Genomic DNA, 25,903 nt, shown 5'->3' on the forward strand with positions numbered 1-25,903 from the left:
CGTCCTCTGCTGTCTGACCCCACCCATTCTGCCCAGGCTCCTCCTATACCCCCTCCTCTCTGACCCCACCCATTCTGCCCAGGCTCCTCCTATACCCCCTCTGCCCAGGCTCCTCCTATTTGACCCCACCCAATCTGACTTGGCTCCTCCTAAGCCCCTCCTCTGCTGTCTGACCCCACCCATTCTGCCCAGGCTCCTCCTATTTGACCCCACCCAATCTGCCCAGGCTCCTCCTCTGCTGTCTGACCCCACCCATTCTGCCCAGGCTCCTCCTAAGCCCCTCCTCTGCTGTCCCCACCCATTCTGCCCAGGCTCCTCCCATACCCCTCTGACCCCACCCATTCTGCCCAGGCTCCTCCTATACCCCTCCTATACCCCTCCTATTTGACCCCACCCGACTTGGCTCCTCCTAAGCCCCTCCTCTGCTGTCTGACCCCACCCATTCTGCCCAGGCTCCTCCTATTTGACCCCACCCAATCTGACTAGGCTCCTCCTAAGCCCCTCCTCTGCTGTCTGACCCCACCCATTCTGCCCAGGCTCCTCCTATTTGACCCCACCCAATCTGACTAGGCTTCTCCTAAGCCCCTCCTCTGCTGTCTGACCCCACCCATTCTGCCCAGGCTCCTCCTATTTGACCCCACCCAACCTGCCCAGGCTCCTCCTATACCCCTCCTCTCTGACCCCACCCAATCTGACTAGGCTCCTCCTAAGCCCCTAGGCTCCTCCTAAGCCCCTCCTCTCTGACCCCACCCAATCTGACTAGGCTCCTCTTAAGCCCCTCTTCTGCTGTCTGACCCCACCCATTCTGCCCAGGCTCCTCCTATACCCCCTCCTCTCTGACTCCACCCATTCTGACTAGGCTCCTCCTATTTGACCACACCCAATTTGACTAGGCTCCTCCTAAGCCCCTCCTCTGCTGTCTGACCCCACCCATTCTGCCCAGGCTCCGCCTAAGCATCTCCTCTCTGACCCCACCCATTCTGCCCAGGCTCCTCCTAAGCCCCTCCTCTGCTGTCTGACCCCACCCATTCTGCCCAGGCTCCTCCTAAGCCCCTCCTCTGCTGTCTGACCCCACCCATTCTGCCCAGGCTCCTCCTATACCCCCTCCTCTCTGACTCCACCCATTCTGCCCAGGCTCCTCCTATACCCCTCCTATTTGACCCCACCCAATCTGACTTGGCTCCTCCTAAGCCCCTCCTCTGCTGTCTGACCCCACCCATTCTGCCCAGGCTCCTCCTATTTGACCCCACCCAATCTGACTAGGTTCCTCCTAAGCCCCTCCTCTGCTGTCTGGCCCCACCCAACCTGCCCAGGCTCCTCCTATACCCCTCCTCTCTGACCCCACCCAATCTGACTAGGCTCCTCCTAAGCCCCTAGGCTCCTCCTAAGCCCCTCCTCTCTGACCCCACCCAATCTGACTAGGCTCCTCTTAAGCCCCTCTTCTGCTGTCTGACCCCACCCATTCTGCCCAGGCTCCTCCTATACCCCCTCCTCTCTGACTCCACCCATTCTGACTAGGCTCCTCCTATTTGACCACACCCAATTTGACTAGGCTCCTCCTAAGCCCCTCCTCTGCTGTCTGACCCCACCCATTCTGCCCAGGCTCCGCCTAAGCATCTCCTCTCTGACCCCACCCATTCTGCCCAGGCTCCTCCTAAGCCCCTCCTCTGCTGTCTGACCCCACCCATTCTGCCCAGGCTCCTCCTAAGCCCCTCCTCTGCTGTCTGACCCCACCCATTCTGCCCAGGCTCCTCCTATACCCCCTCCTCTCTGACTCCACCCATTCTGCCCAGGCTCCTCCTATACCCCTCCTCTCTGACCCCACCCAATCTGACTAGGCTCCTCCTAAGCCCCTCCTCTGCTGTCTGACCCCACCCATTCTGCCCAGGCTCCTCCTATTTGACCCAACCCAATCTGACTAGGCTCCTCCTATACCCCCTCTGCCAGGCTCCTCCTATACCCCTCCTCTCTGACCTCACCCATTCTGACCAGGCTCCTCCTATTTGACCCCACCCAATCTGACTTGGCTCCTCCTAAACCCCTCCTCTGCTGTCTGACCCCACCCATTCTGCCCAGGCTCCTCCTATACCCCCTCCTCTCTGACCCCACCCAATCTGACTAGGCTCCTCCTATACCCCCTCTGCCCAGGCTCCTCCTATACCCCTCCTCTCTGACCTCACCCAATCTGACTAGGCTCCTCCTATACCCATTCTGCCCAGGCTCCTCCTATACCCCCTCCACCCAATCTGACTAGGCTCCTCCTATACCCCTCCTCTCTGACCTCACCCAATCTGACTAGGCTCCTCCTAAGCCCCTCCTCTGCTGTCTGACCCCACCCAACCTGCCCAGGCTCCTCCTATACCCCTCCTCTCTGACCCCACCCAATCTGACTAGGCTCTCCTAAGCCCCTCCTCTGCTGTCTGACCCCACCCATTCTGCCCAGGCTCCTCCTATTTGACCCCACCCAATCTGACTAGGTTCCTCCTAAGCCCCTCCTCTGCTGTCTGGCCCCACCCAACCTGCCCAGGCTCCTCCTATACCCCTCCTCTCTGACCCCACCCAATCTGACTAGGCTCCTCCTAAGCCCCTCCTCTGCTGTCTGACCCCACCCATTCTGCCCAGGCTCCTCCTATACCCCCTCCTCTCTGACTCCACCCATTCTGCCCAGGCTCCTCCTAAGCCCCTCCTCTCTGACTCCACCCATTCTGCCCAGGCTCCTCCTAAGCCCCTCCTCTCTGACCCCACCCATTCTGCCCAGGCTCCTCCTAAGCCCCTCCTCTGCTGTCTGACCCCACCCATTCTGCCCAGGCTCCTCCTAAGCCACTCCTCTCTGACCCCACCCATTCTGCCCAGGCTCCTCCTAAGCCCCTCCTCTGCTGTCTGACCCCACCCATTCTGCCTAGGCTCCTCCTATACCCCTCCTCTCTAACCTCACCCAATCTGACTAGGCTCCTCCTATACCCATTCTGCCCAGGCTCCTCCTATACCCCTCCTATTTGACCCCACCCAATCTGAGTCGGCTCCTCCTAAGCCCCTCCTCTGCTGTCTGACCCCACCCATTCTGCCCAGGCTCCTCCTATTTGACCCCACCCATTCTGCCCAGGCTCCTCCTATACCCCCTCCTCTCTGACCCCACCCATTCTGCCCAGGCTCCTCCTATACCCCTCCTATTTGACCCCACCCAATCTGACTTGGCTCCTCCTAAGCCCCTCCTCTGCTGTCTGACTTCACCCATTCTGCCCAGGCTCCGCCTAAGCCCCTCCTCTCCGACCCCACCCATTCTGCCCAGGCTCCGCCTAAGCCCCTCCTCTCTGACCCCACCCATTCTGCCCAGGCTCCTCCTAAGCCCCTCCTCTGCTGTCTGACCCCACCCATTCTGCCCAGGCTCCTCCTATAACCCCTCCTCTCTGACTCCACCCATTCTGCCCAGGCTCCTCCTATACCCCCTCCTCTCTGACTCCACCCATTCTGCCCAGGCTCCTCCCATACCCCTCTGACCCCACCCATCTGCCCAGGCTCCTCCTATTTGACCACACCCAATCTGACTAGGCTCCTCCTAAGCCCCTCCTCTGCTGTCTGACCCCACCCATTCTGACCAGGCTCCTCCTATTTGACCCCACCCAATCTGACTTGGCTCCTCCTAAACCCCTCCTCTGCTGTCTGGCCCCACCCATTCTGCCCAGGCTCCTCCTATACCCCCTCTTCTCTGACTCCACCCATTCTGCCCAGGCTCCTCCTATTTGACCCCACCCAATCTGACTAGGTTCCTCCTAAGCCCCTCCTCTGCTGTCTGGCCCCACCCAACCTGCCCAGGCTCCTCCTATACCCCTCCTCTCTGACTCCACCCATTCTGCCCAGGCTCCTCCTATACCCCTCCTCTCTGACCCCACCCAATCTGACTAGGCTCCTCCTAAGCCCCTCCTCTGCTGTCTGGCCCCACCCATTCTGCCCAGGCTCCTCCTATACCCCCTCCTCTCTGACTCCACCCATTCTGCCCAGGCTCCTCCTATACCCCTCCTCTCTGACCCCACCCAATCTGACTAGGCTCCTCCTAAGCCCCTCCTCTGCTGTCTGACCCCACCCATTCTGCCCAGGCTCCTCCTAAGCCCCTCCTCTGCTGTCTGACCCCACCCATTCTGCCCAGGCTCCTCCTAAGCCCCTCCTCTGCTGTCTGACCCCACCCATTCTGCCCAGGCTCCTCCTAAGCCCCTCCTCTGCTGTCTGACCCCACCCATTCTGCCCAGGCTCCTCCTATACCCCCTCCTCTCTGACTCCACCCATTCTGCCCAGGCTCCTCCTATACCCCTCCTCTCTGACCCCACCCAATCTGACTAGGCTCCTCCTAAGCCCCTCCTCTGCTGTCTGACCCCACCCATTCTGCCCAGGCTCCTCCTATTTGACCCAACCCAATCTGACTAGGCTCCTCCTATACCCCCTCTGCCAGGCTCCTCCTATACCCCTCCTCTCTGACCTCACCCATTCTGACCAGGCTCCTCCTATTTGACCCCACCCAATCTGACTTGGCTCCTCCTAAACCCCTCCTCTGCTGTCTGACCCCACCCATTCTGCCCAGGCTCCTCCTATACCCCCTCCTCTCTGACCTCACCCAATCTGACTAGGCTCCTCCTATACCCATTCTGCCCAGGCTCCTCCTATACCCCCTCCACCCAATCTGACTAGGCTCCTCCTATACCCCTCCTCTCTGACCTCACCCAATCTGACTAGGCTCCTCCTAAGCCCCTCCTCTGCTGTCTGACCCCACCCAACCTGCCCAGGCTCCTCCTATACCCCTCCTCTCTGACCCCACCCAATCTGACTAGGCTCTCCTAAGCCCCTCCTCTGCTGTCTGACCCCACCCATTCTGCCCAGGCTCCTCCTATTTGACCCCACCCAATCTGACTAGGTTCCTCCTAAGCCCCTCCTCTGCTGTCTGGCCCCACCCAACCTGCCCAGGCTCCTCCTATACCCCTCCTCTCTGACCCCACCCAATCTGACTAGGCTCCTCCTAAGCCCCTCCTCTGCTGTCTGACCCCACACATTCTGCCCAGGCTCCTCCTATTTGACCCAACCCAATCTGACTAGGCTCCTCCTATACCCCCTCTGCCAGGCTCCTCCTATACCCCTCCTCTCTGACCTCACCCATTCTGACCAGGCTCCTCCTATTTGACCCCACCCAATCTGACTTGGCTCCTCCTAAACCCCTCCTCTGCTGTCTGACCCCACCCATTCTGCCCAGGCTCCTCCTATACCCCCTCCTCTCTGACCTCACCCAATCTGACTAGGCTCCTCCTATACCCATTCTGCCCAGGCTCCTCCTATACCCCCTCCACCCAATCTGACTAGGCTCCTCCTATACCCCTCCTCTCTGACCTCACCCAATCTGACTAGGCTCCTCCTAAGCCCCTCCTCTGCTGTCTGACCCCACCCAACCTGCCCAGGCTCCTCCTATACCCCTCCTCTCTGACCCCACCCAATCTGACTAGGCTCTCCTAAGCCCCTCCTCTGCTGTCTGACCCCACCCATTCTGCCCAGGCTCCTCCTATTTGACCCCACCCAATATGACTAGGTTCCTCCTAAGCCCCTCCTCTGCTGTCTGGCCCCACCCAACCTGCCCAGGCTCCTCCTATACCCCTCCTCTCTGACCCCACCCAAACTGACTAGGCTCCTCCTAAGCCCCTCCTCTGCTGTCTGACCCCACCCATTCTGCCCAGGCTCCTCCTATACCCCCTCCTCTCTGACTCCACCCATTCTGCCCAGGCTCCTCCTATACCCCCTCCTCTCTGACTCCACCCATTCTGCCCAGGCTCCTCCTAAGCCCCTCCTCTGCTGTCTGACCCCACCCATTCTGCCCAGGCTCCTCCTAAGCCACTCCTCTCTGACCCCACCCATTCTGCCCAGGCTCCTCCTAAGCCCCTCCTCTGCTGTCTGACCCCACCCATTCTGCCCAGGCTCCTCCTAAGCCACTCCTCTCTGACCCCACCCATTCTGCCCAGGCTCCTCCTAAGCCCCTCCTCTGCTGTCTGACCCCACCCAACCTGCCCAGGCTCCTCCTATACCCCTCCTCTCTGACCCCACCCAATCTGACTAGGCTCTCCTAAGCCCCTCCTCTGCTGTCTGACCCCACCCATTCTGCCCAGGCTCCTCCTATTTGACCCCACCCAATCTGACTAGGTTCCTCCTAAGCCCCTCCTCTGCTGTCTGGCCCCACCCAACCTGCCCAGGCTCCTCCTATACCCCTCCTCTCTGACCCCACCCAATCTGACTAGGCTCCTCCTAAGCCCCTCCTCTGCTGTCTGACCCCACCCATTCTGGATAGGCTCCTCCTATACCCCCTCCTCTCTGACTCCACCCATTCTGCCCAGGCTCCTCCTATACCCCCTCCTCTCTGACTCCGCCCATTCTGCCCAGGCTCCTCCTAAGCCCCTCCTCTGCTGTCTGACCCCACCCATTCTGCCCAGGCTCCTCCTAAGCCACTCCTCTCTGACCCCACCCATTCTGCCCAGGCTCCTCCTAAGCCCCTCCTCTGCTGTCTGACCCCACCCATTCTGCCCAGGCTCCTCCTATACCCCTCCTCTCTGACCTCACCCAATCTGACTAGGCTCCTCCTATACCCATTCTGCCCAGGCTCCTCCTATACCCCTCCTATTTGACCCCACCCAATCTGACTTGGCTCCTCCTAAGCCCCTCCTCTGCTGTCTGACCCCACCCATTCTGCCCAGGCTCCTCCTATTTGACCCCACCCAATCTGACTAGGCTCCTCCTATACCCCCTCTGCCCAGGCTCCTCCTAAGCCCGTCCTCTGCTGTCTGACCCCACCCATTCTGCCCAGGCTCCTCCTATACCCCCTCCTCTCTGACCCCACCCATTCTGCCCAGGCTCCTCCTAAGCCCCTCCTCTGCTGTCTGACCCCACCCATTCTGCCCAGGCTCCTCCTATAACCCCTCCTCTCTGACTCCACCCATTCTGCCCAGGCTCCTCCTATACCCCCTCCTCTCTGACTCCACCCATTCTGCCCAGGCTCCTCCCATACCCCTCTGACCCCACCCATTCTGCCCAGGCTCCTCCTATTTGACCACACCCAATCTGACTAGGCTCCTCCTAAGCCCGTCCTCTGCTGTCTGACCCCACCCATTCTGCCCAGGCTCCTCCTATACCCCCTCCTCTCTGACCCCACCCATTCTGCCCAGGCTCCTCCTATACCCCTCCTATTTGACCCCACCCAATCTGACTTGGCTCCTCCTAAGCCCCTCCTCTGCTGTCTGACCCCACCCATTCTGCCCAGGCTCCGCCTAAGCCCCTCCTCTCTGACCCCACCCATTCTGCCCAGGCTCCGCCTAAGCCCCTCCTCTCTGACCCCACCCATTCTGCCCAGGCTCCTCCTAAGCCCCTCCTCTGCTGTCTGACCCCACCCATTCTGCCCAGGCTCCTCCTATAACCCCTCCTCTCTGACCCCACCCATTCTGCCCAGGCTCCTCCTATACCCCTCCTATTTGACCCCACCCAATCTGACTTGGCTCCTCCTAAGCCCCTCCTCTGCTGTCTGACCCCACCCATTCTGCCCAGGCTCCGCCTAAGCCCCTCCTCTCTGACCCCACCCATTCTGCCCAGGCTCCGCCTAAGCCCCTCCTCTCTGACCCCACCCATTCTGCCCAGGCTCCTCCTAAGCCCCTCCTCTGCTGTCTGACCCCACCCATTCTGCCCAGGCTCCTCCTATAACCCCTCCTCTCTGACTCCACCCATTCTGCCCAGGCTCCTCCTATACCCCCTCCTCTCTGACCCCACCCATTCTGCCCAGGCTCCTCCTAAGCCCCTCCTCTGCTGTCTGACCCCACCCATTCTGCCCAGGCTCCTCCTATACCCCTCCTCTCTGACCTCACCCAATCTGACTAGGCTCCTCCTATACCCATTCTGCCCAGGCTCCTCCTATACCCCTCCTATTTGACCCCACCCAATCTGACTTGGCTCCTCCTAAGCCCCTCCTCTGCTGTCTGACCCCACCCATTCTGCCCAGGCTCCTCCTATTTGACCCCACCCAATCTGACTAGGCTCCTCCTATACCCCCTCTGCCCAGGCTCCTCCTAAGCCCGTCCTCTGCTGTCTGACCCCACCCATTCTGCCCAGGCTCCTCCTATACCCCTCCTATTTGACCCCACCCAATCTGACTTGGCTCCTCCTAAGCCCCTCCTCTGCTGTCTGACCCCACCCATTCTGCCCAGGCTCCTCCTATTTGACCCCACCCAATCTGACTAGGCTCCTCCTATACCCCCTCTGCCCAGGCTCCTCCTAAGCCCGTCCTCTGCTGTCTGACCCCACCCATTCTGCCCAGGCTCCTCCTATACCCCCTCCTCTCTGACCCCACCCATTCTGCCCAGGCTCCTCCTAAGCCCCTCCTCTGCTGTCTGACCCCACCCATTCTGCCCAGGCTCCTCCTATAACCCCTCCTCTCTGACTCCACCCATTCTGCCCAGGCTCCTCCTATACCCCCTCCTCTCTGACTCCACCCATTCTGCCCAGGCTCCTCCCATACCCCTCTGACCCCACCCATTCTGCCCAGGCTCCTCCTATTTGACCACACCCAATCTGACTAGGCTCCTCCTAAGCCCGTCCTCTGCTGTCTGACCCCACCCATTCTGCCCAGGCTCCTCCTATACCCCCTCCTCTCTGACCCCACCCATTCTGCCCAGGCTCCTCCTATACCCCTCCTATTTGACCCCACCCAATCTGACTTGGCTCCTCCTAAGCCCCTCCTCTGCTGTCTGACCCCACCCATTCTGCCCAGGCTCCGCCTAAGCCCCTCCTCTCTGACCCCACCCATTCTGCCCAGGCTCCGCCTAAGCCCCTCCTCTCTGACCCCACCCATTCTGCCCAGGCTCCTCCTAAGCCCCTCCTCTGCTGTCTGACCCCACCCATTCTGCCCAGGCTCCTCCTATAACCCCTCCTCTCTGACCCCACCCATTCTGCCCAGGCTCCTCCTATACCCCTCCTATTTGACCCCACCCAATCTGACTTGGCTCCTCCTAAGCCCCTCCTCTGCTGTCTGACCCCACCCATTCTGCCCAGGCTCCGCCTAAGCCCCTCCTCTCTGACCCCACCCATTCTGCCCAGGCTCCGCCTAAGCCCCTCCTCTCTGACCCCACCCATTCTGCCCAGGCTCCTCCTAAGCCCCTCCTCTGCTGTCTGACCCCACCCATTCTGCCCAGGCTCCTCCTATAACCCCTCCTCTCTGACTCCACCCATTCTGCCCAGGCTCCTCCTATACCCCCTCCTCTCTGACCCCACCCAATCTGACTAGATTCTCCTAAGCCCCTCCTCTGCTGTCTGACCCCACCCAACCTGCCCAGGCTCCTCCTATACCCCTCCTCTCTGACCCCACCTAATCTGACTAGGCTCTCCTAAGCCCCTCCTCTGCTGTCTGACCCCACCCATTCTGCCCAGGCTCCTCCTATTTGACCCCACCCAATCTGACTTGGTTCCTCCTAAGCCCCTCCTCTGCTGTCTGGCCCCACCCAACCTGCCCAGGCTCCTCCTATACCCCTCCTCTCTGACCCCACCCAATCTGACTAGGCTCCTCCTAAGCCCCTCCTCTGCTGTCTGACCCCACCCATTCTGCCCAGGCTCCTCCTATACCCCCTCCTCTCTGACTCCACCCATTCTGCCCAGGCTCCTCCTATACCCCCTCCTCTCTGACTCCACCCATTCTGCCCAGGCTCCTCCTAAGCCCCTCCTCTGCTGTCTGACCCCACCCATTCTGTCCAGGCTCCTCCTAAGCCACTCCTCTCTGACCCCACCCATTCTGCCCAGGCTCCTCCTAAGCCCCTCCTCTGCTGTCTGACCCCACCCATTCTGCCCAGGCTCCTCCTAAGCCACTCCTCTCTGACCCCACCCATTCTGCCCAGGCTCCTCCTAAGCCCCTCCTCTGCTGTCTGACCCCACCCAACCTGCCCAGGCTCCTCCTATACCCCTCCTCTCTGACCCCACCCAATCTGACTAGGCTCTCCTAAGCCCCTCCTCTGCTGTCTGACCCCACCCATTCTGCCCAGGCTCCTCCTATTTGACCCCACCCAATCTGACTAGGTTCCTCCTAAGCCCCTCCTCTGCTGTCTGGCCCCACCCAACCTGCCCAGGCTCCTCCTATACCCCTCCTCTCTGACCCCACCCAATCTGACTAGGCTCCTCCTAAGCCCCTCCTCTGCTGTCTGACCCCACCCATTCTGGCCAGGCTCCTCCTATACCCCCTCCTCTCTGACTCCACCCATTCTGCCCAGGCTCCTCCTATACCCCCTCCTCTCTGACTCCACCCATTCTGCCCAGGCTCCTCCTAAGCCCCTCCTCTGCTGTCTGACCCCACCCATTCTGCCCAGGCTCCTCCTAAGCCACTCCTCTCTGACCCCACCCATTCTGCCCAGGCTCCTCCTAAGCCCCTCCTCTGCTGTCTGACCCCACCCATTCTGCCCAGGCTCCTCCTATACCCCTCCTCTCTGACCTCACCCAATCTGACTAGGCTCCTCCTATACCCATTCTGCCCAGGCTCCTCCTATACCCCTCCTATTTGACCCCACCCAATCTGACTTGGCTCCTCCTAAGCCCCTCCTCTGCTGTCTGACCCCACCCATTCTGCCCAGGCTTCTCCTATTTGACCCCACCCAATCTGACTAGGCTCCTCCTATACCCCCTCTGCCCAGGCTCCTCCTAAGCCCGTCCTCTGCTGTCTGACCCCACCCATTCTGCCCAGGTTCCTCCTATACCCCCTCCTCTCTGACCCCACCCATTCTGCCCAGGCTCCTCCTAAGCCCCTCCTCTGCTGTCTGACCCCACCCATTCTGCCCAGGCTCCTCCTATAACCCCTCCTCTCTGACTCCACCCATTCTGCCCAGGCTCCTCCTATACCCCCTCCTCTCTGACTCCACCCATTCTGCCCAGGCTCCTCCCATACCCCTCTGACCCCACCCATTCTGCCCAGCCTCCTCCTATTTGACCACACCCAATCTGACTAGGCTCCTCCTAAGCCCGTCCTCTGCTGTCTGACCCCACCCATTCTGCCCAGGCTCCTCCTATACCCCCTCCTCTCTGACCCCACCCATTCTGCCCAGGCTCCTCCTATACCCCTCCTATTTGACCCCACCCAATCTGACTTGGCTCCTCCTAAGCCCCTCCTCTGCTGTCTGACCCCACCCATTCTGCCCAGGCTCCGCCTAAGCCCCTCCTCTCTGACCCCACCCATTCTGCCCAGGCTCCGCCTAAGCCCCTCCTCTCTGACCCCACCCATTCTGCCCAGGCTCCTCCTAAGCCCCTCCTCTGCTGTCTGACCCCACCCATTCTGCCCAGGCTCCTCCTATAACCCCTCCTCTCTGACCCCACCCATTCTGCCCAGGCTCCTCCTATACCCCTCCTATTTGACCCCACCCAATCTGACTTGGCTCCTCCTAAGCCCCTCCTCTGCTGTCTGACCCCACCCATTCTGCCCAGGCTCCTCCTATACCCCTCCTATTTGACCCCACCCAATCTGACTTGGCTCCTCCTAAGCCCCTCCTCTGCTGTCTGACCCCACCCATTCTGCCCAGGCTCCGCCTAAGCCCCTCCTCTCTGACCCCACCCATTCTGCCCAGGCTCCGCCTAAGCCCCTCCTCTCTGACCCCACCCATTCTGCCCAGGCTCCTCCTAAGCCCCTCCTCTGCTGTCTGACCCCACCCATTCTGCCCAGGCTCCTCCTATAACCCCTCCTCTCTGACCCCACCCATTCTGTCCAGGCTACGCCTAAGCCCCTCCTCTCTGACCCCACCCATTCTGCCCAGGCTCCTCCTAAGCCCCTCCTCTGCTGTCTGACCCCACCCATTCTGCCCAGGCTCCTCCTATAACCCCTCCTCTCTGACTCCACCCATTCTGCCCAGGCTCCTCCTATACCCCCTCCTCTCTGACCCCACCCATTCTGCCCAGGCTCCGCCTAAGCCCCTCCTCTCTGACCCCACCCATTCTGCCCAGGCTCCTCCTAAGCCCCTCCTCTGCTGTCTGACCCCACCCATTCTGCCCAGGCTCCTCCTATAACCCCTCCTCTCTGACTCCACCCATTCTGCCCAGGCTCCTCCTATACCCCCTCCTCTCTGACCCCACCCATTCTGCCCAGGCTCCTCCTAAGCCCCTCCTCTGCTGTCTGACCCCACCCATTCTGCCCAGGCTCCTCCTATACCCCTCCTCTCTGACCTCACCCAATCTGACTAGGCTCCTCCTATACCCATTCTGCCCAGGCTCCTCCTATACCCCTCCTATTTGACCCCACCCAATCTGACTTGGCTCCTCCTAAGCCCCTCCTCTGCTGTCTGACCCCACCCATTCTGCCCAGGCTCCTCCTATTTGACCCCACCCAATCTGACTAGGCTCCTCCTATACCCCCTCTGCCCAGGCTCCTCCTAAGCCCGTCCTCTGCTGTCTGACCCCACCCATTCTGCCCAGGCTCCTCCTATACCCCTCCTATTTGACCCCACCCAATCTGACTTGGCTCCTCCTAAGCCCCTCCTCTGCTGTCTGACCCCACCCATTCTGCCCAGGCTCCTCCTATTTGACCCCACCCAATCTGACTAGGCTCCTCCTATACCCCCTCTGCCCAGGCTCCTCCTAAGCCCGTCCTCTGCTGTCTGACCCCACCCATTCTGCCCAGGCTCCTCCTATACCCCCTCCTCTCTGACCCCACCCATTCTGCCCAGGCTCCTCCTAAGCCCCTCCTCTGCTGTCTGACCCCACCCATTCTGCCCAGGCTCCTCCTATAACCCCTCCTCTCTGACTCCACCCATTCTGCCCAGGCTCCTCCTATACCCCCTCCTCTCTGACTCCACCCATTCTGCCCAGGCTCCTCCCATACCCCTCTGACCCCACCCATTCTGCCCGGGCTCCTCCTATTTGACCACACCCAATCTGACTAGGCTCCTCCTAAGCCGGTCCTCTGCTGTCTGACCCCACCCATTCTGCCCAGGCTCCTCCTATACCCCCTCCTCTCTGACCCCACCCATTCTGCCCAGGCTCCTCCTATACCCCTCCTATTTGACCCCACCCAATCTGACTTGGCTCCTCCTAAGCCCCTCCTCTGCTGTCTGACCCCACCCATTCTGCCCAGGCTCCGCCTAAGCCCCTCCTCTGCTGTCTGACCCCACCCATTCTGCCCAGGCTCCTCCTATAACCCCTCCTCTCTGACCCCACCCATTCTGCCCAGGCTCCTCCTATACCCCTCCTATTTGACCCCACCCAATCTGACTTGGCTCCTCCTAAGCCCCTCCTCTGCTGTCTGACCCCACCCATTCTGCCCAGGCTCCGCCTAAGCCCCTCCTCTCTGACCCCACCCATTCTGCCCAGGCTCCGCCTAAGCCCCTCCTCTCTGACCCCACCCATTCTGCCCAGGCTCCTCCTAAGCCCCTCCTCTGCTGTCTGACCCCACCCATTCTGCCCAGGCTCCTCCTATAACCCCTCCTCTCTGACTCCACCCATTCTGCCCAGGCTCCTCCTATACCCCCTCCTCTCTGACCCCACCCATTCTGCCCAGGCTCCTCCTAAGCCCCTCCTCTGCTGTCTGACCCCACCCATTCTGCCCAGGCTCCTCCTATACCCCTCCTCTCTGACCTCACCCAATCTGACTAGGCTCCTCCTATACCCATTCTGCCCAGGCTCCTCCTATACCCCTCCTATTTGACCCCACCCAATCTGACTTGGCTCCTCCTAAGCCCCTCCTCTGCTGTCTGACCCCACCCATTCTGCCCAGGCTCCTCCTATTTGACCCCACCCAATCTGACTAGGCTCCTCCTATACCCCCTCTGCCCAGGCTCCTCCTAAGCCCGTCCTCTGCTGTCTGACCCCACCCATTCTGCCCAGGCTCCTCCTATACCCCTCCTATTTGACCCCACCCAATCTGACTTGGCTCCTCCTAAGCCCCTCCTCTGCTGTCTGACCCCACCCATTCTGCCCAGGCTCCTCCTAAGCCACTCCTCTCTGACCCCACCCTTTCTGCCTAGGCTCCTCCTAAGCCACTCCTCTCTGACCCCACCCATTCTGCCCAGGCTCCTCCTAAGCCCCTCCTCTGCTGTCTGACCCCACCCAACCTGCCCAGGCTCCTCCTATACCCCTCCTCTCTGACCCCACCCAATCTGACTAGGCTCTCCTAAACCCCTCCTCTGCTGTCTGACCCCACCCATTCTGCCCAGGCTCCTCCTATTTGACCCCACCCAATCTGACTAGGTTCCTCCTAAGCCCCTCCTCTGCTGTCTGGCCCCACCCAACCTGCCCAGGCTCCTCCTATACCCCTCCTCTCTGACCCCACCCAATCTGACTAGGCTCCTCCTAAGCCCCTCCTCTGCTGTCTGACCCCCACCCATTCTGCCCAGGCTCCTCCTATACCCCCTCCTCTCTGACTCCACCCATTCTGCCCAGGCTCCTCCTATACCCCCTCCTCTCTGACTCCACCCATTCTGCCCAGGCTCCTCCCATACCCCTCTGACCCCACCCATTCTGCCCAGGCTCCTCCTATTTGACCACACCCAATCTGACTAGGCTCCTCCTAAGCCCGTCCTCTGCTGTCTGACCCCACCCATTCTGCCCAGGCTCCTCCTATACCCCCTCCTCTCTGACCCCACCCATTCTGCCCAGGCTCCTCCTATACCCCTCCTATTTGACCCCACCCAATCTGACTTGGCTCCTCCTAAGCCCCTCCTCTGCTGTCTGACCCCACCCATTCTGCCCAGGCTCCGCCTAAGCCCCTCCTCTCTGACCCCACCCATTCTGCCCAGGCTCCTCCTAAGCCCCTCCTCTGCTGTCTGACCCCCACCCATTCTGCCCAGGCTCCTCCTATAACCCCTCCTCTCTGACTCCACCCATTCTGCCCAGGCTCCTCCTATACCCCCTCCTCTCTGACCCCACCCATTCTGCCCAGGCTCCTCCTAAGCCCCTCCTCTGCTGTCTGACCCCACCCATTCTGCCCAGGCTCCTCCTATACCCCTCCTCTCTGACCTCACCCAATCTGACTAGGCTCCTCCTATACCCATTCTGCCCAGGCTCCTCCTATAACCCCTCCTCTCTGACTCCACCCATTCTGCCCAGGCTCCTCCTATACCCCCTCCTCTCTGACTCCACCCATTCTGCCCAGGCTCCTCCCATACCCCTCTGACCCCACCCATTCTGCCCATGCTCCTCCTATTTGACCACACCCAATCTGACTAGGCTCCTCCTAAGCCCCTCCTCTGCTGTCTGACCCCACCCATTCTGACCAGGCTCCTCCTATTTGACCCCACCCAATCTGACTTGGCTCCTCCTAAACCCCTCCTCTGCTGTCTGGCCCCACCCATTCTGCCCAGGCTCCTCCTATACCCCCTCTTCTCTGACTCCACCCATTCTGCCCAGGCTCCTCCTATACCCCTCCTCTCTGACCTCACCCAATCTGACTAGGCTCCTCCTATACCCATTCTGCCCAGGCTCCTCCTATAACCCCTCCTCTCTGACTCCACCCAATCTGCCCAGGCTCCTCCTATTTGACCCCACCCAATCTGACTAGGTTCCTCCTAAGCCCCTCCTCTGCTGTCTGACCCCACCCATTCTGCCCAGGCTCCTCCTATTTGACCCCACCCAATCTGACTTGGCTCCTCCTAAACCCCTCCTCTGCTGTCTGGCCCCACCCATTCTGCCCAGGCTCCTCCTATACCCCCTCTTCTCTGACTCCACCCATTCTGCCCAGGCTCCTCCAATACCCCTCCTCTCTGACCCCACCCAATCTGACTAGGCTCCTCCTAAGCCCCTCATCTGCTGTCTGACCCCACCCATTCTGCCCAGGCTCCTCCTATACACTTCCTCTCTGACCCCACCCAATCTGACTAGGCTCCTCCTAAGCCCCTCCTCTGCTGTCTGACCCCACCCATTCTGCCCAGGCTCCTGCTATACCCCCTCCTCTCTGACTCCACCCATTCTGCCCAGGCTCCTCCTATTTGACCCCACCCAATCTGACTAGGCTCCTCCTAAGCCCGTCCTCTGCTGTCTGACCCCACCCATTCTGCCCAGGCTCCTCCTATACCCCCTCCTCTCTGACCCCACCCATTCTGCCCAGGCTCCTCCTATACCCCCTCTGCCCAGGCTCCTCCTATTTGACCCCACCCAATCTGACTTGGCTCCTCCTAAGCCCCTCCTCTGCTGTCTGACCCCACCCATTCTGCCCAGGCTCCTCCTATTTGACCCCACCCAATCTGCCCAGGCTCCTCCTCTGCTGTCTGACCCCACCCATTCTGCCCAGGCTCCTCCTAAGCCCCTCCTCTGCTGTCCCCACCCATTCTGCCCAGGCTCCTCCCATACCCCTCTGATCCCACCCATTCTGCCCAGGCTCCTCCTATACCCCTCCTATACCCCTCCTATTTGACCCCACCCGACTTGGCTCCTCCTAAGCCCCTCCTCTGCTGTCTGACCCCACCCATTCTGCCCAGGCTCCTCCTAAGCCACTCCTCTCTGACCCCACCCATTCTGCCCAGGCTCCTCCTAAGCCCCTCCTCTGCTGTCTGACCCCACCCAACCTGCCCAGGCTCCTCCTATACCCCTCCTCTCTGACCCCACCCAATCTGACTAGGCTCTCCTAAGCCCCTCCTCTGCTGTCTGACCCCACCCATTCTGCCCAGGCTCCTCCTATTTGACCCCACCCAATCTGACTAGGTTCCTCCTAAGCCCCTCCTCTGCTGTCTGGCCCCACCCAACCTGCCCAGGCTCCTCCTATACCCCTCCTCTCTGACCCCACCCAATCTGACTAGGCTCCTCCTAAGCCCCTCCTCTGCTGTCTGACCCCACCCATTCTGGATAGGCTCCTCCTATACCCCCTCCTCTCTGACTCCACCCATTCTGCCCAGGCTCCTCCTATACCCCCTCCTCTCTGACTCCGCCCATTCTGCCCAGGCTCCTCCTAAGCCCCTCCTCTGCTGTCTGACCCCACCCATTCTGCCCAGGCTCCTCCTAAGCCACTCCTCTCTGACCCCACCCATTCTGCCCAGGCTCCTCCTAAGCCCCTCCTCTGCTGTCTGACCCCACCCATTCTGCCCAGGCTCCTCCTATACCCCTCCTCTCTGACCTCACCCAATCTGACTAGGCTCCTCCTATACCCATTCTGCCCAGGCTCCTCCTATACCCCTCCTATTTGACCCCACCCAATCTGACTTGGCTCCTCCTAAGCCCCTCCTCTGCTGTCTGACCCCACCCATTCTGCCCAGGCTCCTCCTATTTGACCCCACCCAATCTGACTAGGCTCCTCCTATACCCCCTCTGCCCAGGCTCCTCCTAAGCCCGTCCTCTGCTGTCTGACCCCACCCATTCTGCCCAGGCTCCTCCTATACCCCCTCCTCTCTGACCCCACCCATTCTGCCCAGGCTCCTCCTAAGCCCCTCCTCTGCTGTCTGACCCCACCCATTCTGCCCAGGCTCCTCCTATAACCCCTCCTCTCTGACTCCACCCATTCTGCCCAGGCTCCTCCTATACCCCCTCCTCTCTGACTCCACCCATTCTGCCCAGGCTCCTCCCATACCCCTCTGACCCCACCCATTCTGCCCAGGCTCCTCCTATTTGACCACACCCAATCTGACTAGGCTCCTCCTAAGCCCGTCCTCTGCTGTCTGACCCCACCCATTCTGCCCAGGCTCCTCCTATACCCCCTCCTCTCTGACCCCACCCATTCTGCCCAGGCTCCTCCTATACCCCTCCTATTTGACCCCACCCAATCTGACTTGGCTCCTCCTAAGCCCCTCCTCTGCTGTCTGACCCCACCCATTCTGCCCAGGCTCCGCCTAAGCCCCTCCTCTCTGACCCCACCCATTCTGCCCAGGCTCCGCCTAAGCCCCTCCTCTCTGACCCCACCCATTCTGCCCAGGCTCCTCCTAAGCCCCTCCTCTGCTGTCTGACCCCACCCATTCTGCCCAGGCTCCTCCTATAACCCCTCCTCTCTGACCCCACCCATTCTGCCCAGGCTCCTCCTATACCCCTCCTATTTGACCCCACCCAATCTGACTTGGCTCCTCCTAAGCCCCTCCTCTGCTGTCTGACCCCACCCATTCTGCCCAGGCTCCGCCTAAGCCCCTCCTCTCTGACCCCACCCATTCTGCCCAGGCTCCGCCTAAGCCCCTCCTCTCTGACCCCACCCATTCTGCCCAGGCTCCTCCTAAGCCCCTCCTCTGCTGTCTGACCCCACCCATTCTGCCCAGGCTCCTCCTATAACCCCTCCTCTCTGACTCCACCCATTCTGCCCAGGCTCCTCCTATACCCCCTCCTCTCTGACCCCACCCATTCTGCCCAGGCTCCTCCTAAGCCCCTCCTCTGCTGTCTGACCCCACCCATTCTGCCCAGGCTCCTCCTATACCCCTCCTCTCTGACCTCACCCAATCTGACTAGGCTCCTCCTATACCCATTCTGCCCAGGCTCCTCCTATACCCCTCCTATTTGACCCCACCCAATCTGACTTGGCTCCTCCTAAGCCCCTCCTCTGCTGTCTGACCCCACCCATTCTGCCCAGGCTCCTCCTATTTGACCCCACCCAATCTGACTAGGCTCCTCCTATACCCCCTCTGCCCAGGCTCCTCCTAAGCCCGTCCTCTGCTGTCTGACCCCACCCATTCTGCCCAGGCTCCTCCTATACCCCTCCTATTTGACCCCACCCAATCTGACTTGGCTCCTCCTAAGCCCCTCCTCTGCTGTCTGACCCCACCCATTCTGCCCAGGCTCCTCCTATTTGACCCCACCCAATCTGACTAGGCTCCTCCTATACCCCCTCTGCCCAGGCTCCTCCTAAGCCCGTCCTCTGCTGTCTGACCCCACCCATTCTGCCCAGGCTCCTCCTATACCCCCTCCTCTCTGACCCCACCCATTCTGCCCAGGCTCCTCCTAAGCCCCTCCTCTGCTGTCTGACCCCACCCATTCTGCCCAGGCTCCTCCTATAACCCCTCCTCTCTGACTCCACCCATTCTGCCCAGGCTCCTCCTATACCCCCTCCTCTCTGACTCCACCCATTCTGCCCAGGCTCCTCCCATACCCCTCTGACCCCACCCATTCTGCCCAGGCTCCTCCTATTTGACCACACCCAATCTGACTAGGCTCCTCCTAAGCCCGTCCTCTGCTGTCTGACCCCACCCATTCTGCCCAGGCTCCTCCTATACCCCCTCCTCTCTGACCCCACCCATTCTGCCCAGGCTCCTCCTATACCCCTCCTATTTGACCCCACCCAATCTGACTTGGCTCCTCCTAAGCCCCTCCTCTGCTGTCTGACCCCACCCATTCTGCCCAGGCTCCGCCTAAGCCCCTCCTCTCTGACCCCACCCATTCTGCCCAGGCTCCGCCTAAGCCCCTCCTCTCTGACCCCACCCATTCTGCCCAGGCTCCTCCTAAGCCCCTCCTCTGCTGTCTGACCCCACCCATTCTGCCCAGGCTCCTCCTATAACCCCTCCTCTCTGACCCCACCCATTCTGCCCAGGCTCCTCCTATACCCCTCCTATTTGACCCCACCCAATCTGACTTGGCTCCTCCTAAGCCCCTCCTCTGCTGTCTGACCCCACCCATTCTGCCCAGGCTCCGCCTAAGCCCCTCCTCTCTGACCCCACCCATTCTGCCCAGGCTCCGCCTAAGCCCCTCCTCTCTGACCCCACCCATTCTGCCCAGGCTCCTCCTAAGCCCCTCCTCTGCTGTCTGACCCCACCCATTCTGCCCAGGCTCCTCCTATAACCCCTCCTCTCTGACTCCACCCATTCTGCCCAGGCTCCTCCTATACCCCCTCCTCTCTGACCCCACCCAATCTGACTAGGCTCTCCTAAGCCCCTCCTCTGCTGTCTGACCCCACCCAACCTGCCCAGGCTCCTCCTAGACCCCTCCTCTCTGACCCCACCTAATCTGACTAGGCTCTCCTAAGCCCCTCCTCTGCTGTCTGACCCCACCCATTCTGCCCAGGCTCCTCCTATTTGACCCCACCCAATCTGACTAGGTTCCTCCTAAGCCCCTCCTCTGCTGTCTGGCCCCACCCAACCTGCCCAGGCTCCTCCTATACCCCTCCTCTCTGACCCCACCCAATCTGACTAGGCTCCTCCTAAGCCCCTCCTCTGCTGTCTGACCCCACCCATTCTGCCCAGGCTCCTCCTATACCCCCTCCTCTCTGACTCCACCCATTCTGCCCAGGCTCCTCCTATACCCCCTCCTCTCTGACTCCACCCATTCTGCCCAGGCTCCTCCTAAGCCCCTCCTCTGCTGTCTGACCCCACCCATTCTGTCCAGGCTCCTCCTAAGCCACTCCTCTCTGACCCCACCCATTCTGCCCAGGCTCCTCCTAAGCCCCTCCTCTGCTGTCTGACCCCACCCATTCTGCCCAGGCTCCTCCTAAGCCACTCCTCTCTGACCCCACCCATTCTGCCCAGGCTCCTCCTAAGCCCCTCCTCTGCTGTCTGACCCCACCCAACCTGCCCAGGCTCCTCCTATACCCCTCCTCTCTGACCCCACCCAATCTGACTAGGCTCTCCTAAGCCCCTCCTCTGCTGTCTGACCCCACCCATTCTGCCCAGGCTCCTCCTATTTGACCCCACCCAATCTGACTAGGTTCCTCCTAAGCCCCTCCTCTGCTGTCTGGCCCCACCCAACCTGCCCAGGCTCCTCCTATACCCCTCCTCTCTGACCCCACCCAATCTGACTAGGCTCCTCCTAAGCCCCTCCTCTGCTGTCTGACCCCACCCATTCTGGCCAGGCTCCTCCTATACCCCCTCCTCTCTGACTCCACCCATTCTGCCCAGGCTCCTCCTATACCCCCTCCTCTCTGACTCCACCCATTCTGCCCAGGCTCCTCCTAAGCCCCTCCTCTGCTGTCTGACCCCACCCATTCTGCCCAGGCTCCTCCTAAGCCACTCCTCTCTGACCCCACCCATTCTGCCCAGGCTCCTCCTAAGCCCCTCCTCTGCTGTCTGACCCCACCCATTCTGCCCAGGCTCCTCCTATACCCCTCCTCTCTGACCTCACCCAATCTGACTAGGCTCCTCCTATACCCATTCTGCCCAGGCTCCTCCTATACCCCTCCTATTTGACCCCACCCAATCTGACTTGGCTCCTCCTAAGCCCCTCCTCTGCTGTCTGACCCCACCCATTCTGCCCAGGCTCCTCCTATTTGACCCCACCCAATCTGACTAGGCTCCTCCTATACCCCCTCTGCCCAGGCTCCTCCTAAGCCCGTCCTCTGCTGTCTGACCCCACCCATTCTGCCCAGGCTCCTCCTATACCCCCTCCTCTCTGACCCCACCCATTCTGCCCAGGCTCCTCCTAAGCCCCTCCTCTGCTGTGTGACCCCACCCATTCTGCCCAGGCTCCTCCTATAACCCCTCCTCTCTGACTCCACCCATTCTGCCCAGGCTCCTCCTATACCCCCTCCTCTCTGACTCCACCCATTCTGCCCAGGCTCCTCCCATACCCCTCTGACCCCACCCATTCTGCCCAGCCTCCTCCTATTTGACCACACCCAATCTGACTAGGCTCCTCCTAAGCCCGTCCTCTGCTGTCTGACCCCACCCATTCTGCCCAGGCTCCTCCTATACCCCCTCCTCTCTGACCCCACCCATTCTGCCCAGGCTCCTCCTATACCCCTCCTATTTGACCCCACCCAATCTGACTTGGCTCCTCCTAAGCCCCTCCTCTGCTGTCTGACCCCACCCATTCTGCCCAGGCTCCGCCTAAGCCCCTCCTCTCTGACCCCACCCATTCTGCCCAGGCTCCGCCTAAGCCCCTCCTCTCTGACCCCACCCATTCTGCCCAGGCTCCTCCTAAGCCCCTCCTCTGCTGTCTGACCCCACCCATTCTGCCCAGGCTCCTCCTATAACCCCTCCTCTCTGACCCCACCCATTCTGCCCAGGCTCCTCCTATACCCCTCCTATTTGACCCCACCCAATCTGACTTGGCTCCTCCTAAGCCCCTCCTCTGCTGTCTGACCCCACCCATTCTGCCCAGGCTCCTCCTATACCCCTCCTATTTGACCCCACCCAATCTGACTTGGCTCCTCCTAAGCCCCTCCTCTGCTGTCTGACCCCACCCATTCTGCCCAGGCTCCGCCTAAGCCCCTCCTCTCTGACCCCACCCATTCTGCCCAGGCTCCGCCTAAGCCCCTCCTCTCTGACCCCACCCATTCTGCCCAGGCTCCTCCTAAGCCCCTCCTCTGCTGTCTGACCCCACCCATTCTGCCCAGGCTCCTCCTATAACCCCTCCTCTCTGACCCCACCCATTCTGCCCAGGCTCCGCCTAAGCCCCTCCTCTCTGACCCCACCCATTCTGCCCAGGCTCCTCCTAAGCCCCTCCTCTGCTGTCTGACCCCACCCATTCTGCCCAGGCTCCTCCTATAACCCCTCCTCTCTGACTCCACCCATTCTGCCCAGGCTCCTCCTATACCCCCTCCTCTCTGACCCCACCCATTCTGCCCAGGCTCCGCCTAAGCCCCTCCTCTCTGACCCCACCCATTCTGCCCAGGCTCCTCCTAAGCCCCTCCTCTGCTGTCTGACCCCACCCATTCTGCCCAGGCTCCTCCTATAACCCCTCCTCTCTGACTCCACCCATTCTGCCCAGGCTCCTCCTATACCCCCTCCTCTCTGACCCCACCCATTCTGCCCAGGCTCCTCCTAAGCCCCTCCTCTGCTGTCTGACCCCACCCATTCTGCCCAGGCTCCTCCTATACCCCTCCTCTCTGACCTCACCCAATCTGACTAGGCTCCTCCTATACCCATTCTGCCCAGGCTCCTCCTATACCCCTCCTATTTGACCCCACCCAATCTGACTTGGCTCCTCCTAAGCCCCTCCTCTGCTGTCTGACCCCACCCATTCTGCCCAGGCTCCTCCTATTTGACCCCACCCAATCTGACTAGGCTCCTCCTATACCCCCTCTGCCCAGGCTCCTCCTAAGCCCGTCCTCTGCTGTCTGACCCCACCCATTCTGCCCAGGCTCCTCCTATACCCCTCCTATTTGACCCCACCCAATCTGACTTGGCTCCTCCTAAGCCCCTCCTCTGCTGTCTGACCCCACCCATTCTGCCCAGGCTCCTCCTATTTGACCCCACCCAATCTGACTAGGCTCCTCCTATACCCCCTCTGCCCAGGCTCCTCCTAAGCCCGTCCTCTGCTGTCTGACCCCACCCATTCTGCCCAGGCTCCTCCTATACCCCCTCCTCTCTGACCCCACCCATTCTGCCCAGGCTCCTCCTAAGCCCCTCCTCTGCTGTCTGACCCCACCCATTCTGCCCAGGCTCCTCCTATAACCCCTCCTCTCTGACTCCACCCATTCTGCCCAGGCTCCTCCTATACCCCCTCCTCTCTGACTCCACCCATTCTGCCCAGGCTCCTCCCATACCCCTCTGACCCCACCCATTCTGCCCAGGCTCCTCCTATTTGACCACACCCAATCTGACTAGGCTCCTCCTAAGCCGGTCCTCTGCTGTCTGACCCCACCCATTCTGCCCAGGCTCCTCCTATACCCCCTCCTCTCTGACCCCACCCATTCTGCCCAGGCTCCTCCTATACCCCTCCTATTTGACCCCACCCAATCTGACTTGGCTCCTCCTAAGCCCCTCCTCTGCTGTCTGACCCCACCCATTCTGCCCAGGCTCCGCCTAAGCCCCTCCTCTGCTGTCTGACCCCACCCATTCTGCCCAGGCTCCTCCTATAACCCCTCCTCTCTGACCCCACCCATTCTGCCCAGGCTCCTCCTATACCCCTCCTATTTGACCCCACCCAATCTGACTTGGCTCCTCCTAAGCCCCTCCTCTGCTGTCTGACCCCACCCATTCTGCCCAGGCTCCGCCTAAGCCCCTCCTCTCTGACCCCACCCATTCTGCCCAGGCTCCGCCTAAGCCCCTCCTCTCTGACCCCACCCATTCTGCCCAGGCTCCTCCTAAGCCCCTCCTCTGCTGTCTGACCCCACCCATTCTGCCCAGGCTCCTCCTATAACCCCTCCTCTCTGACTCCACCCATTCTGCCCAGGCTCCTCCTATACCCCCTCCTCTCTGACCCCACCCATTCTGCCCAGGCTCCTCCTAAGCCCCTCCTCTGCTGTCTGACCCCACCCATTCTGCCCAGGCTCCTCCTATACCCCTCCTCTCTGACCTCACCCAATCTGACTAGGCTCCTCCTATACCCATTCTGCCCAGGCTCCTCCTATACCCCTCCTATTTGACCCCACCCAATCTGACTTGGCTCCTCCTAAGCCCCTCCTCTGCTGTCTGACCCCACCCATTCTGCCCAGGCTCCTCCTATTTGACCCCACCCAATCTGACTAGGCTCCTCCTATACCCCCTCTGCCCAGGCTCCTCCTAAGCCCGTCCTCTGCTGTCTGACCCCACCCATTCTGCCCAGGCTCCTCCTATACCCCTCCTATTTGACCCCACCCAATCTGACTTGGCTCCTCCTAAGCCCCTCCTCTGCTGTCTGACCCCACCCATTCTGCCCAGGCTCCTCCTAAGCCACTCCTCTCTGACCCCACCCATTCTGCCTAGGCTCCTCCTAAGCCACTCCTCTCTGACCCCACCCATTCTGCCCAGGCTCCTCCTATACCCCTCCTATTTGACCCCACCCAATCTGACTAGGTTCCTCCTAAGCCCCTCCTCTGCTGTCTGGCCCCACCCAACCTGCCCAGGCTCCTCCTATACCCCTCCTCTCTGACCCCACCTAATCTGACTAGGCTCCTCCTAAGCCCCTCCTCTGCTGTCTGACCCCCACCCATTCTGCCCAGGCTCCTCCTATACCCCCTCCTCTCTGACTCCACCCATTCTGCCCAGGCTCCTCCTATACCCCCTCCTCTCTGACTCCACCCATTCTGCCCAGGCTCCTCCCATACCCCTCTGACCCCACCCATTCTGCCCAGGCTCCTCCTATTTGACCACACCCAATCTGACTAGGCTCCTCCTAAGCCCGTCCTCTGCTGTCTGACCCCACCCATTCTGCCCAGGCTCCTCCTATACCCCCTCCTCTCTGACCCCACCCATTCTGCCCAGGCTCCTCCTATACCCCTCCTATTTGACCCCACCCAATCTGACTTGGCTCCTCCTAAGCCCCTCCTCTGCTGTCTGACCCCACCCATTCTGCCCAGGCTCCGCCTAAGCCCCTCCTCTCTGACCCCACCCATTCTGCCCAGGCTCCTCCTAAGCCCCTCCTCTGCTGTCTGACCCCCACCCATTCTGCCCAGGCTCCTCCTATAACCCCTCCTCTCTGACTCCACCCATTCTGCCCAGGCTCCTCCTATACCCCCTCCTCTCTGACCCCACCCATTCTGCCCAGGCTCCTCCTAAGCCCCTCCTCTGCTGTCTGACCCCACCCATTCTGCCCAGGCTCCTCCTATACCCCTCCTCTCTGACCTCACCCAATCTGACTAGGCTCCTCCTATACCCATTCTGCCCAGGCTCCTCCTATAACCCCTCCTCTCTGACTCCACCCATTCTGCCCAGGCTCCTCCTATACCCCCTCCTCTCTGACTCCACCCATTCTGCCCAGGCTCCTCCCATACCCCTCTGACCCCACCCATTCTGCCCATGCTCCTCCTATTTGACCACACCCAATCTGACTAGGCTCCTCCTAAGCCCCTCCTCTGCTGTCTGACCCCACCCATTCTGACCAGGCTCCTCCTATTTGACCCCACCCAATCTGACTTGGCTCCTCCTAAACCCCTCCTCTGCTGTCTGGCCCCACCCATTCTGCCCAGGCTCCTCCTATACCCCCTCTTCTCTGACTCCACCCATTCTGCCCAGGCTCCTCCAATACCCCTCCTCTCTGACCCCACCCAATCTGACTAGGCTCCTCCTAAGCCCCTCATCTGCTGTCTGACCCCACCCATTCTGCCCAGGCTCCTCCTAAGCCCCTCCTCTGCTGTCTGACCCCACCCATTCTGCCCAGGCTCCTCCTATACCCCTCCTCT

This window comes from Lissotriton vulgaris, chromosome 7 (assembly GCF_964263255.1).
Source record: "Lissotriton vulgaris chromosome 7, aLisVul1.2, whole genome shotgun sequence".
NCBI classification, from domain to species: Eukaryota; Metazoa; Chordata; class Amphibia; order Caudata; family Salamandridae; genus Lissotriton; species Lissotriton vulgaris.